Here is a 12,037-nt window from a genome sequence, read left to right as displayed (position 1 = left end):
TTCAGCAATTTGCAGTTCTGAGAGTAAGTGGAGTTGATGCTCATGTGTTTTCATTTGGGTGTTGTCATTATTAGGTTCTTCTTGAACTGGTGTCTGTTGTCACAATATCTGAATGGAAAACCAAATGACTCCAATCTGAATGTCTTAGAATTGCTGAAAGTTCAATATGAGCATGTGCTGCTTTGACCTTGCCTGGTGCTGGACGATTTTTGTGGGCTATTTATACACTCCTTTCATTAAGAGAAAGCTGGAGGGTGGCTCGTCGAGGTATCAGGAAGGAGGAGCAGCGAGGCTTAGCGTGGTGTGATTTTCTTTTGTATCAAGCATGGAAGATCCATAACTTGATCTGAAAAAGTAGTTCATGCTGAACTCCTTAAAAACATGGTTTTGAGCTTTACCAATTAGTAATTAGCCATGTGATTGTTTTCTCTTTTTATCACGGAATATTTCCCAACGTTTATACTTTCTTCAATCCTAAGTGAGCGGAGTTGGATGTGATGCAATGGAACATCATTGTTCTAATGTTCACTGTGTAATTCAACTCATAAATAAAAAAAAAAAAAAAAAGAAAAAGTCTGTCATGCTACTGTTCAGTGCAGAGCTCTCCTTAAGGAGAGGTATATTGGATGTACAAGGACAAGGCTGCTCGTTGTCCCCAGAATTAGACAGCCTACGTCTGTGTTGTGGTTTGGATGCTGTGCAGTTTGTCTTTAAGCTTTAAATGTGCATTTTCTGTTGTGAGGTCCTGCTCAGACTCATAGAAAAGGATTTTGTGGTTATAAATTTTCTCAAATGGTGAATCATCCTGAATCTGTTCACATTTTTCTCTTAAGATTGTCTGTGCTGCTGCCTAGCTGGAGCTCACCAGCATTCACAATTCGGAGTGTACAACATGTAATGCTTCTCTAAAGGAAATACAAGAATATGCAATTCTATAAGTGCAGTGCATGAAAGTGATTACAGTGGTGGTTCTGGTTTTTGGGTTTTCTGTATGAGTGATACCGTGGGAATTTCTTAAAAGGAATAGAAAATAAAAATAGAGGAAAGAGTTTTTAAGCATGAAAAGGGACATATCCAGGGTGAATTCTTTGCTAGCATTTCAGCTTACAAAGAGAAATTGCTCAGGGCTACAATGAGTCATTATTTAGGTGCAAGTGATCATGACCTGATTACAGTTCTTGCATGTAAATGAGGTGCACATCAGCATCTTACAGCACTTAGCAGTCTGTCTCACAAAGCTGGAATCAATGTCAGCTCAGTAAATAATGCGAACATAAAGATATTAATAACTAGGAGCTGTCTAAGAACACTTGGCCAAGTGTCACCCTGCAGGAAAGCTTTGGAAGGGTGGCAAGAAGAAAGCTGCACTGCTCCAGGGAACAGGAAAAGATTGGTAGAAAGAATGCAAACTGTGAGTTACGCAGTATGGGAGAGGGACTTAAAAAAAAAAAAAAAAAAGGGTTGCTGAGGGGACAGAGAAATGGGCATACATTGTTAGTATAGATAATAGAGAACAGAATGAAATTGTCCTGTTGCTGCCTTAAAAAAATTGGTCAGTGCTGATGGGGGTTTCCAGAGCAGTTTTCCAGGCTGTGAGCAGTTGTGCAGCGTGCTGTTGGTCACTTTCAGAGGTAATCCAAAAGGATCTGGAATTTCACTTTCTATGTTTTCAGTCCCAGCTGAAACAGGTGCAGAATTCCTTAATTTGGAAACTTGCTGCTGGTTGTTGGTATCTTGGAGCAATCAGAAACTTCCCAGAGTGAAGGAGGAAAATACCTGTTCTTTCTTTTTCCATGGAGGGAGAGAGATTGGAATTGCACAGGGCAGTATCTGACACGTTGAGTTTACCAACATGACTTTGATGGCAAATAAACTAATGGAGCAGTAGAGAAATGAATTTGTTGATCAGTAAATAGAAACCTAACTCGTGCCAATCAACATAGATGGGCTTTTGGCAACGTCATGTAGTCAGACTCAGTTTGTATCTTCTTTAAGATGAGTTTTGATTAGTGAAGTGATACTGTTGAAGTAATGCACTTATGAGCATTGCACCATTTGGAAAACAATCGTCAACAGATACACAACCAATTGAAAACCAAGTGCTGAGCTAGTTGTCCTTGATGTAACTGGGCAGGAAGATTCCTGAATAGTGCTTGGTTTACTGTTCCCTTCTTTTTCCCATGAACGTTTCCCCAGGCATCAATGAGTTGGGTATCTGCCATTGCTTCAACTTAAAGCCCTGGAGTGAGCAGTGATCTCCCAGAGGTCAGATCCCCTTATCTACTGCTACTGTAAAGCTTGAAAAATGAACAGAAGCCAAGCTGACCAGGACCTCTCCACCACCCAGCACCAAGGGTGAGGTCTTCACCTTGCAGTCATGTTAGCCTCTGGGGGTACAACACTGCCCTGAAAATGCCTACAAACCTGTCTTTTTCTTGACCCAGATTCCTATTGCTTTTGCAGTATGAACAGGAGGTGGCTAAAACCTCTTCGGATAAGTTAATGAGTCTGCTTTTGGTAAGAATCTTTATCTTGCAGTTGCCAAAAAGCTCTGAGGATCAGAGAGGGAAGAGAAGCTCCTCTCTCCTGCCAAGAGGAGGAGGTTGGTGTGCAGTGCGGTGCCGAAAAACCTGCTTATCAGGGTGTTATTTTACACTTCTGTAAAATATTACAGAGTGCTTTGCTGCTGAAACTGCCACGCTTTGGGTAGGGGTAGCAGCAGATCTGATACAGCATTGTTGTGCTCCTTCATCCTCCAGCTTCCTCATCAGGCTGCTGAATTCCAGTGACGATTGCAAACAAATCACTGGTTTCCTTCTGTATAGGGAAGCTTCCAGGAAAACCCTCGTGTATTGACTGCAAAAAAGCTCCAAGACAATACAGATCTTTTCTCCTAGAAGTGGGACTTGCTGATCCAAATCAATTTCTTAAATAGATTAAATAAAATTCCCATCAACACAAGGCAAAGGAAGCAGAGATATGCTTTGGTTGCTGGTATTTATTGCAAACATACATCAAAGATGACTTCATAGAAGTTAAGATCAGAAAATATTAAACCAGCCTCTTTGACCACCTGGTACTCATTGATCATTAAATGTCACCACATTCCTTCCCTTCTAAGCCCAGTAATCTGTGTTCGGGAAAGGTTATCTAACAGAAAGGCACTCCTTCTTGGTTTTGAGAGGTTACAAAGGTGCCAGTTCTTGAGTAATTGTTTGAGGGAGTGCTCATCATTCCTGCTTAATATTTTGTGTCTTATTTCAGATTTTTCACTTAAGCTGTGTCTCATTCCCAGCACTTGTTCTTTTTTCCCTTCTCTGCTGATCCAAGCACATCTCCACGTCTGTGCTGCAGGATCAGGTTAGCTCTGCTGCCTGCAGATTGCCTTACATGCCTGCTACAATCCCTGATCCTTTTTGTAGCCACTGCCTTCTGAAACACAGCTCTGTTCTCTGCATCTATGACATCAGAGATGTCAGAGTTCCAATCCCCTGCCATGGACTGGTTACCAACACTAGATCAGCTGGCCCATGGCCCATCCAACTGTGACATCAGATGTCATAGAGATGTCACTTAGTGTTTGGTCTATTAAAATATTTTGTTTTAACAACCTTAGCTTGTTGATCTGGATTACTGTTTGTGATCACCATGTCACCATTACTTACTACTTTAAGAATCTTCTTTATCCACAATGTTTATCAAGACTAAATCTGTATATGCTTTGTAATGAAAAGTCTCAAATCTTCTATGGTAACTGTAAAAATCCACTAAGACCATTTGATTTCAGAAATTGTGAACTGACAGGTGTTTTTGAAGAAGAACCTTAATCCATTCAAAAAGACTTTGTTGATATTTAGTTCATGTTTATGTGGAGCCATAGAATGGCTTAGACTGGAAAAGACCTCTAAAATCATCCCAAAAAGGCAGGCAAGAATGCCACTAGGCCTCCATGGATCACCAAGATGCTCCTGGACTCACTTAAGCTCAGAAAGAAAGTCTACAGGGAGTGGAAGCAGGATCAGGTTACCTGGAAGGACTACAGAGAAGTTGTCCAAGCAACCAGGAATCAGATCAGGAAAGCTAAAATCCTGACAGAATTAAATCTAGCCAAGGACATAAAGGGGAACAAGGAATTCTACAGATTTATCAGTGATAAAAAGAAGGTTGGGGAGGATGTAAGCCCTCCCCAGAAGGAAACTGGAGACTTGGTCACAAAGGATACAGAGAAAGCTGAGGTGCTCAAAGACTTCTTTGCCTCAGTCTTCTTCTGGGGCGAGGGCTCTAGCCACACTGCCCAAATTGCAGAAAGCAATGGGAAGAACTTGGAGAAGACAGATCTGCCCACTGTAAGTAAAGATCTGGTTGGAGACCATCTAAAGAACCTGAAGGTGCTTGAGTCCATGCGACCCAATGAAATCCATCCCTGGTTATGAGGGAACTGACGGATGAGGTTGCCAAGCTACCATCCATCATATTTGAAAGGTTATGGCAGTTTGGTGAAGTTCTCATTGATCGGAAAAGGGGAAACATAACTCCCATTTTCAAGAAGAGAAAAAAAGAAGATCCAGGGAACAACAGGCCAGTCAGTCTCACCTCTGTGCCTGGCAAGATCATGGAGCTGGTCTTCCTGAAGGCACATAGAAAATAAAGATGAGGTGGTTGGTGGTAACAACATGGCTTCGCTAAGGACAAGTCGTGCCTGACAAATTTGGTGGCTTTTATGATGGAGTTACAGCGTCAGTGGATAAAGGAAGAGCAAATGATGTCATCTACCTGGACTTGTGCAAAGCATTTGACACTGAAGAAAAATGGATCTGATGGATGGACCGCTTGCTGGATAAGGAATTGGCTGGATGGTTTCACTCAGAGAGCTGAGTGAATGCTTGCAGCCCAGATGGCCAACCATATCCTGGACTGCATCAAGAGAAGTGTGACCAGCAAGGTGAGGAAGGTGATTCTGCCCCTCTGCTTTGCTCTCCTGAGACCTCACCTGCAGTGCTGCGTCCAGTTCTGGAGCCCCCAGCACGAGGACATGGAGCTGTTGGAGCTGGTCAGGAGGAGGGCCACTAAGATGATCAGAGGGCTGGAGCACCTCCCTATGGGGACAGGCTGAGGGAGCTGGGGCTGTGCGATGTGGAGAAGAGAAGGCTCTGAGGAGACCTTATGGCAGCCTTCCAGCACCTGAAGGGGCCTACAGGAAAGCTGGGGAAGGACTTTTTTTAAGGGCAGGGAGCGACAGGATGAGGGAAAATGGCTCTAAACTGCAAGAGAGCAGGTTCAGACTGGATATCAGGAAGAAATTCTTTACTGTGACAGGGGTGAGACACTGAACAGGTTGCCCAGCGAGGCTGTGGATGCCCCTCCATGGATGCATTGAAGGCCAGGATGGATGGGGCTGTGAGCAGCCTGGGCTAGAGGGAGGTGTCCCTGCCTACAGCAGGGGTTGGAACTACGTGAGCTTAAAGGTCCCTTCCAACACAAACCATTCTGTGATTCTATGAATCTGTGACTGGAAAAAGGGAAACATCACTCCCATTTTTAAGAAAGGGAGGAAGGAGAACCCATGGTATTACACATTGGTGACCCTCACCTCTATGCTGGTAAGGTCATGGAGCACATCCTCCTGGAAAGCGTGTTATGACACATGAGGGATGAGCAGTTGGTCAGAGATAGCCAACACAGCATCATCAAGGGCAGATCGTGCCTGATCCACTTGGTGGCCTTCTATGATGGAGTGATGACATCAGTGGACAAAGGGAAGGGCAACTGCTGTCATCTGCCCTGACTTGTGTGAGATCTTGGACATGGTCATATCCTTATCTCTGTGTAGAAGAGGTGTGGATTTGAGAGCTGGATGGATTATTGGTGGATAAGGAATTGGCTGGGAGGTCGCAGCCAGAGGGTTGTGGTCAGCAGCTCCGTGTCCAGGTGGAGGCAGTGATGAGTGGTGTCCCCCAGGGCTCCGTCTGGTTCTCTTCATCATCTTTATCAATGGCAGAGGTTGTGGATGTCCAACCTTTTGTCTTGCCTGAGCCACACTGAGTGAAGAGTTGTTGTCTCGGGCTGCTCCAAAACTAATGCCTCGTAATTAATTTCCATGGAAACTACAACAGCTACACAGAGCACGACATCCCTCTTTCTCTTTGATAGAGCACCTTCCCAACGTCAAAACGCTATTTTTCAACACGGTCGCCACCGTAGTTCTCACTGTAAGAAAAGAGCAAATCCGAGACCTCCTCATCGGCCTGACCGTGTACCGCTCTGTGGTTGCCGCGGTAACCGCTGCCGTGCGGCGCATCCGGGGCGCAGCTCCGGGGCCGCGCGTTCGAGTCCCGACCCCGGCGGCAGCGCTGGGACCGGGGGGGAGCGGAGCGGATAGCGGAGGTGGTTCGCGGGGCGGGGCCGGGAGCAGCGCCGGGTGACAGCTGGCACAGACGGACCCGTCCTAAAATGTGGCACATTGACAAGAATGCCTAAAACGTGGCGTCGGAGCGGCAAACGGCACAATTGAGAGCGATGCTTTGTTGCGGTGAGTAGTTTGCATATTCCTAATTAGCGGCAGTGAATGGATGCAATGATGAGCTCGGAGTCGTTAGTGTATATGTTACATTATACGTGTCTATCTTGCATTGTGTGTGTCTGTCTTGTGTTCTTTATGCATATATTGCACTGTTTATGTGTATATCGCATTGTCTACACAATGGGCGCACAGCGTGTCCTGAGGGCAACACTGCTATTCTGGGGGGATTCTACATCTTTAACTTGAATTGTTGCTGTGTTATAGGGAGTTCTGTTGTGTTTTGTGCTTTGCTTTGCCACAAGACGGCTTTTGGCTGGATTGCTGCTCGGTGCACAGTGCAAAATTACTTAAAGAGACATAAAAGCTGCGTTATGATGATGTAGGAAACTTAGCTTAAAACACATTCCTCATCACAAACAAAATAAAACCCCAACACTTTGAGTAACATCAGAACAGCACTTGTCCGTTTTCTGTTTAAAATAACAAAGAGAACAAAGCAGCCATCAATCTGTCATCTATCCAGGACAATTTTTTTGTTGTTTCGAAAGTCATTAATTTGCACTGGGATGGAGCAGTGAGACCCGATGCCATCCTACGGTTTCCTTCTCTTCCTATAGGAAAAGCGTTGGCTCAGCACACCCGCGGGTGCCTGTGCCCTTGGTGCTCTCATTGCAGGAGTGTTGGCAGCTATTTTTAAACAATTCCTCTTTTTTCACAGTGCGGTGAGGAGCTGCTGACAGTCATCTCGCAGCCTTCCCCACAATCCCAAGTGCAAAGGCAGTGCTCAGTGCCTACCTGAGAGCTGTCATTCTGTTGTTTTAATTACAACATAATAATTAGAAAGATTATTTCCGTGTTTCTGAATACCTTAGGGAACTGATAAAGGATTGCAGAGAACTTTGATTCTTTGCCATTTGGGGTAACCAAATTGGGGTAACAGGTGTGCTTCCATCCCCAAGTTTGGTTCAGTTGTGCAGGGAGCTGCTTTGCCCCATAAATGCAGGTTTCCTCTGTCTGTTTTCCTCTGTTACCTGTGCAGAAAACAAATGGAACAAGTAAATCCCCGTTCTTTGCTGTAAGCAAGGTGCACTTCGATAATAAGCTCCTTCTTTTCTTTTACAATGGAAATAACAAGTAACTTTCTGCTGGGGGGTTTTGCTCAATTTATTGGGGATCTCAAATCGTAGAATAGAATCACTTTATTATAGAGTTTGGAAAAAACCTCTGAAATCCCCAAGCCCAACCCATCCCACCATGCCCACTGCCCACGTCCCTCGGTGCCACATCCCCACTGTTCTGGAACACCTCCAGGGATGGTGACACCACCACTTCCTTAGGCAGCTGTGCCACTGCATCACTGCTCTTTATGAGAAGAAATTGTTCCTGGTATCCAATCTGAAGATAAGAATAGATAAGGTCAGAAGGTAGGTCAGAACTGAAGCCTGTGCCTGCCCTCCTGCCTCTCAGGTGAGATAAAAAAGAAAGGGACCAGTTCTTTAGCCGGGTCTGTTGTGATAGGACAAAGGGAAATGGTTTCAAACTAAAAGAGGGAAGATTTACATTGGATATAAGGAAAAAGTTTTTCATGATAAAGGTAGAGCAAGGTAAGAGGTAATGGCCTTAAGTAGTGCCAGGGAAGCTCAGGTTGGATATTAGGAGAAAACTCTCCTCCAAAAGAGCAGTGATGCAGTGGCACAGCTGCCCAGGGGTCACCAAACCTGGAGGTGTTCCAGAACGGTGGGGATGTGGCACTGAGGGATGGGCAGTGGGCATAATGGGGTGGGTTGGAGTTTGATTTGGGGATCTTGGAGCTTCTTTCCAACCTGAATAATTCTATTATTCTGTGCCAGTGGCACAGGTTGCCCAGAGAGGTGGTGGATGTCCCTGCAGACACCCAAGGTCAGACTGGACGAGGCTTTGAGCACCTGATGGAGCTGTAGGTGTCCCTGTTCATTGCATGGAGTGGGATTACATGAGCTTGAAGGGTCCTTTCCAACTCAATTCTGTGATGAATGAGCACTGGATTGGAGTCAAGGTGAGGTGAGCAGTGACTGAGATTCAGTTCCCTTCTGCCCATGCCTACATGCAGGGGAAGTGCACATGAGCAAACCCCTTTTGAATGGATTGCCACTGTGGCTGTTGGTTGTGACATATCCTGTGCTCATCTTATTTATCACAACTGCATGCCTTCAGCTTTGCTGCTGCACTTGTGTTCCACAGCTCCAGTGCAATTTCAGCTGCATTTGATCGCTTCTTTAATGCAGTCTTTTCCTCCCTTTAGCTTGATGCAGCCATTGCCCTCACTTTGTCCTTTTCACTTGAAATTGAAGAAATCTAATCTGAAGGAGTTCCAGAATAGGAATAGAACTTTAACAGTTCAACTCTTTGTAACATTTTCTCATTGTGGGATCTTGTTTTAGATATCCTGGTTTTCAGAGCAGCTCTTTCAAACTTTTTCTTATGGATGATAGATTTGTCTCCAAGCATCCAAGTAAGAAATCATGTACATGAATATACAACCAAAAGTTTCCAAAACTTATCCTGCTCTGAAGTTTTTACCCCTCACATTTTGGGGCAAAAGAGCTGAAAACAAACGCACAGATGCTACTGCAATTATTTGCTAATTCAGAGATTGTGACTTCCCAATGAGTCATCACAGTCCTCTAACCAGAACCACAAATACAACCGAGATTGGGAGATTTCTCTGAATTATTTCCTGTGCAAAGTAGAAAATACAAGAAATCATGCATTTTGTAAAAAGCACTGATGTTTCCAACAGGAAGAACTTGCCGCAGTCATGAGATTGGTTTGTGTGCTTTATTGCCCTCATTACTTAAAATTTGCAAGGGTACTTCCAAGCAGGATTTGTTCATTTTGCTGTCTGTCCCTTGGATTTTGATATATCTGTGCTTGAGTATTGCTGCTTGGTTTTATTACAGATAAATCAAATTTATGCATAGGTTGCCATCAAATCATCACAAATTTGTCTTCAAGTAGGAGGTTTGGAGATATCTCTGTGGAAAACATGTTTTCCAGCTTTTAGTTGTTCCTGTTTTTCTTCCTTGCTTTCTGTTGTGAAGTTTTCACTTGTTATTACCAGCTATTTCATCTTTAAATAGGTTTTCCTTTTCTTCACTGGTCTGCCTTCAGTGCTTGCTATTGAGTTGGTCGTATCGATCTCATATTCTACTGAGCCAAGCACGTAGGCAGAGTCAGAAGGCAGCAGGAGATCATTATTTGGATTTGAATAATAAATAACAGCCCTTTTTTATGGTCTTTGCTGCATATAATACATGGTTCAAAAGAAGTCATTCTTTCATTTCTTCCTTCTTTCTGAGTAATTAGAGGATAAAACTTTATATAGCAAATAATAGTAAAAGAATTGTCCTCTTAAATAGAAGAACAAATTTGCTCAGTAAAGGGAACGCTAGATAGAAAATTTCTCCTATCAGGTGCTCAGATGTGTGATGCTACCCACTAATGTCCTGGCTGACTGAATGTGAAGCAAGCATAGGCCTGGCACAATTAATTTCCAGAAGTTTCTCAGGTAATTGTTGTATTCTTCAGGCACAGAGGGGTTTACTAAGACAATGGCCAAGGAAGGAGTCTGGAACCACTTTCACAGATTCATACAGAATCATAGAATTGAAGGGACCAGCACTGGTCGCAGTGCTCCAGAATTGGCCTCCCCAGGACAGAACTGGCCACACCTCGCTGGCCACACTCTGTGCAATGCACCCCAGGGTCCCATTGGCCTTCTTGGCCATAAGGAGACACTGCTGGTTCATGGCCAACCTTTGGTCAACTTTTGTTCATCCATTGGTCAGCCACTGATCAACCATTGGTCAAGCAGAGCACCCAGGTCCTTCTCTGTAGAGCTTCTTTCCAGCAGGTTAACCTATACTGATGGGTGAAGTTATTCCTCCCCAAGATGCAGGACACAACACTTGCCCTCGTTGGACTTCATGATGTTCTTTGCCCATCTCTATAGCCTGTCGAGGTCGTTGAATGGCAGCACAGTCCTCTGGTCTATCTGCTATTCCACACAATTTGGGATCATCAGCAAACTTGCTTCCTTGAACAGGTTTGTGATGAAAAGCCATAGAGCTGTTATATATATATATAAAGAATCAATGAAGATAAAGGAATGAGCTCTAGATCAAACCACAGTGCTGCATACACTGTTCATTTCCATGTGCTTGGGACCATGTTTTGCATTTCTGGCATTTTTGTTTTTGGAGAATTTGCAGTATGACAGGGAAAGATATCGATTGCATTGCTCATGAAATCCTTGCAGAATGTTGTGTCTACAGTAAAATTGCTTTATCCTCTCTCACTGATGAAGGATGCTCCTTTTGTGTTCCCCTTTCTCCTCCCCTCCCCCCTCTCTTCCATTCAGTTGCTGAGATCTGGTGATGGTTTCTGGAGCGAGCAGAGTGATCTGTTTGCTGTCTCTCCTGTCCCATTGCAGTGCCTGGCATGGTGCCTGCTGGGGAGGCATCCAGCTCTCCTGCAGCCCGCTGTCCTTGATGCACTGAATACAACCAGTTTTGCAGCAGAAGTTTCATACAGATGGAAGATTTGCAGGCAAATGCCAGGTTCTGTTCCTGTCTTCTTTCCTACTGCTTGGTTGAGTTTTCAGTCACTAGAAACACCAGCCAACAGTCTTACTTTATACATTAGTCTGGAAGAATATGTCCTTTGGCTTTTGAATTATCATCAATTATCAGTGATCTTAGAGGTCGTTTCCAACCTCAATGGTTCTATGAGAGGGCATGGTGGGAAAGGGTTGGTGCAGGTTGGATATTAGGAAACATTTCTTCTCTGGAAGAGCAGTGATGCAGTGGCACAGCTGCCCAGGGAGGTGGTGGGGTCACCAAACCTGGACGTGTTCCAGAACCGTGGGGATGTGGCACTGAGGGACGTAGGCAATGGGCATGGTGGGTTGGGTTGAGGTTGGACTTGAGGATCTCAGAGGGCTTTTCCAACCTGAATGGTTCTATGGTTCTGTTGAAATGTAGCCTTGTTAGCATGGTAAACTGGACAATTAGAATGTGATGTGCAGGTGGCCAACACGTGCAAGTGAAGCAAAAGCTGCAGCAGTGGGAAAGAAGAAATCTGTACTGGGGGCACAACCTTGCTCGTGTCACTTCAACCATCACAGCATTTGTGTTTATGGGGAGGTGAGGTTGTGCCTGCTGTAAGTAACCTCAGCCATGTCTGTTCTTTGGAGAAATTCTCTTTGGTCTTCCTTGAGAAACAAAGCTGAGTGGGTGCATTATTGTGCTATTATCATAATGTAGTGACACAGTTCTTCCAAAAATGAGATATGAGGAAAGCAAGTCACACTGGTTTTGCTTTGAATCCTTCCTGATAGACTGTAATAGAAAGAGATTAGTTTGCACAGCGCTATCCGTGGAAATGTCCCAGAGGACTTTTGATGGTTGTTAAGCAAAGAAATGCTATTTCTTTGCTCCTGTGGATACATCGTGCAATAGAAAGTAGGAATTTCATTAA

The 12,037-nt window shown here is 44.4% G+C and overlaps 1 protein-coding gene across 6 annotated transcripts in view; it reads left to right on the top strand.

Moving 5' to 3' along the window:
* DTNB (dystrobrevin beta) overlaps positions 1-12,037 on the top strand; it is a 140,361-nt gene that overhangs the window by 52,486 nt on the left and 75,838 nt on the right. The window lies entirely within an intron of this gene.

This window comes from Phasianus colchicus, chromosome 2 (genome assembly GCF_987193195.1).
Source record: "Phasianus colchicus chromosome 2, bPhaCol1.hap1.1, whole genome shotgun sequence".
In the NCBI taxonomy this organism is placed as follows: domain Eukaryota; kingdom Metazoa; phylum Chordata; class Aves; order Galliformes; family Phasianidae; genus Phasianus; species Phasianus colchicus.
Note: the sequence above shows the minus strand (reverse complement) of the source record. Positions and strands in the feature narration are given on the sequence as shown.